This window comes from Cucurbita pepo, unplaced genomic scaffold (genome assembly GCF_057944985.1).
Source record: "Cucurbita pepo subsp. pepo isolate OVF unplaced genomic scaffold, ASM5794498v1 scafford_239, whole genome shotgun sequence".
NCBI classification, from domain to species: domain Eukaryota; kingdom Viridiplantae; phylum Streptophyta; class Magnoliopsida; order Cucurbitales; family Cucurbitaceae; genus Cucurbita; species Cucurbita pepo.
This window is the reverse complement of record NW_028258121.1, coordinates 14,305-16,906: the sequence shown is the minus strand read 5'-3', so window position 1 is coordinate 16,906 and position 2,602 is coordinate 14,305. Positions and strand designations below refer to the sequence as shown.

The 2,602-nt window shown below is 40.4% G+C and overlaps 3 non-coding genes across 3 annotated transcripts; 2 read left to right on the top strand and 1 right to left on the bottom strand.

The window, feature by feature from the left end:
- Nucleotides 1–1,334: 1,334 nt before the first annotated feature.
- TRNAL-CAA (transfer RNA leucine (anticodon CAA)) lies at nucleotides 1,335–1,418 on the top strand. The gene has a single exon. It is a non-coding gene; the product is annotated as a tRNA-Leu (tRNA).
- Nucleotides 1,419–2,148: 730 nt separating this feature from the next.
- TRNAL-CAA (transfer RNA leucine (anticodon CAA)) lies at nucleotides 2,149–2,232 on the top strand. The gene has a single exon. It is a non-coding gene; the product is annotated as a tRNA-Leu (tRNA).
- Nucleotides 2,233–2,528: 296 nt separating this feature from the next.
- On the bottom strand, nucleotides 2,529–2,602 carry TRNAN-GUU (transfer RNA asparagine (anticodon GUU)). The gene has a single exon. It is a non-coding gene; the product is annotated as a tRNA-Asn (tRNA).

Genomic DNA, 2,602 nt, shown 5'->3' with positions numbered 1-2,602 from the left:
TCAACTTCTTGAGGTGTCTTAGGACTTTGTTCCTTCGACAAATGAACTCCATGCCTGAAAGGTAATAATCCTTTCTTGGAGTCCTGCATCTTATATCGAATCAACATTTTGTCGATGTACGATGCCTGAGACAATGCTAGTGTTTTGTTCTTGCGATTTTGAACAATTTGGATTCCAAGAACAAACTGAGCCTCTCCCAAATCTTTCATTTGGAATTGTGTCGCTAGCCAATGCTTAATGTTAGTCAGAAATCCCACATCATTTCCAATGAGTAGGATATCGTCAACGTACAACACCAGGAAAGCTACTGTAGAGTTGACTATCCTTTTATAAACACAAGGTTCGTCAACATTCTATTTAAAGCCATAAGATTTGATCGCAGTATCAAACTTTATATTCCAGGATCGAGATGCTTGCTTCAACCCATAAATGGATCTTTTAAGCTTGCAAACCCTTTACTCGTGATCCTGTTCAATGAACCCCTCTGGTTGAGCCATATAGATACTCTCTTCAAGATTGCCGTTTAGAAAGGCTATCTTAACATCCATTTTCCAAATTTCATAATCACAAAATGTGGCAATAGACAAGAGTATTCTAATCGATTTAAGCATAGCAACAGGAGAGAAGGTTTCTTCATAGTCCACCCCCTCTCTTTGGGTATAACCCTTTGCTACTAGTCGAGCTTTAAAGGTCTGTACCTTACCGGTTTGGTCTCGTTTCCTCTTATAGATCCATTTGCAACCAATAGGTTTTACCCCATCTGGTTGATCTACAAGTTCCCAGACTGTATTGAAGTACATTGACTCCATTTCAAGATTCATGGCTTTAATCCACTGATCTTTATCTTCAGCATTCATTGCCTGTTTATAGGTCAATGGATCCTCAACGCCATCATCAGGTATGATGACTTGAGTTTCTGCCAAACCCAAGTAACGATCGGGTTGAGTTATAACCCTCCCACTACGTCGAGGCATTCTCAACTCTTGAGAAGGATGTGATTGACCAGAAGTATCAGCTCCATCAACAACTCTTGTTGAAGGACCAGCTTGATCAACAACTCTTGTTGTTTTATCAGTAGCTTCTTTAGAAATCTCACTTAATACTAGTTTGCTATGAGGTTGATGATTTCTTACGTGGTCTTCCTCTAAGAATGTAGCGTTTGTTGATAAAAACACTCTATTTTCTTGAGGGTCATAAAACAAACCACCTTTCGTCTCTTTGGGTATCCTACGAACTGACATAATTTTGAACGACGTTCTAATTTATTGGGGTTTTGCAACAACACATGTGCTGGACATCCCCTCTCAAACCAATCAAGGCACATATCATTAGCAGTCAAGATGGCCGAGTGGTCTAAGGCGCCAGACTCAAGTTTTGGTCCTCGTAAGAGGGCGTGGGTTCAAATCCCACTTCTGACATCTCATATTATTGTGAGGAAAAACGCAGGACACAGTGGATAAATTGTTTATCATCAGATACTTTTTAAAAAGTGTCAAAACATGAGTTTTGAGAATATAACTAACACACCACGTCACAAACAACCGAAGTTGATTGAAACTATTATATTAAAGAGGAAGCACCAACCTTGTGGTTAACAGCCACACGCTCTAACCAACTGAGCTATTCCAGCCAACAATTTATTACAATCCAAGAGCATAGTTAGTTGATATTGTCTGCTCTCGTTCGTTACGTATCGTTGTCACCCTCATGGTTTTAAACCGCATCTACTAAGGAGAAGTTTTCAGACCCTTGTAAGAAATGTTTCTTCACCTCTCCAATCGATGTGGGTTCTCACAAACAACCATTCTGTGGGCCAAGCGTCCTCACTGGCGCATCGCTTGGTGACTAGCTCTGATATCATTCGTAAAAGTCCAAACGCACAACTAGTAGACATTTTCCATTTTTTCCCGTTAGGTATTGCCATCAGCCTCACAGTTTTAAAAGCGCCTATTAGAGAGAGGTTTTCGCCGCTTATTAGGATTGTTTCGTTCCTCTCTCCAACAATTAATGGATATTATCTATTTTAATCCGTTACATATCGTCGTCAGTCTCACAGTTTTAAAACGCGTCTACTATGGAGACATTTACACACCATATACGGAATGCTGAACTCCCCTCTCAAACCAATCAAGCTACACACCATTAGTAGTCAGGATGGCCGAGTGGTCTAAGGCGCCAGACTCAAGTTTTGGTCCTCGAAAGAGGGCGTGGGTTCAAATCCCACTTCTGACATCTCATATTATTGTGAGGCAAAACGCGAGACACACTAGATAGAATCTACTAGTGGTTGAAAACGTAGTTATTCATTATATAATAAGAACTTCGCCAATGCTTTTTAGAACTTCCTACTTCCTACCATGGTGGATTTAACTTGACTTGCCAATGATTTTTAAAAAGTGTCAAAACATGAGTTTTGAGAATATCTGTAAGTTCAAGTTAGTTATCTTACACACCACGTCACAAACAACCGAAGTTGATTGAAGATATATATTAAAGGGAAGCACCAACACCCATGCTTCGTCCGACTTTGTTGGAAGGAGGGTTTGAACCTCCGACCTTGTGGTTAACAGCCACACGCTCTAACCAACTGAGCTATTCCAGC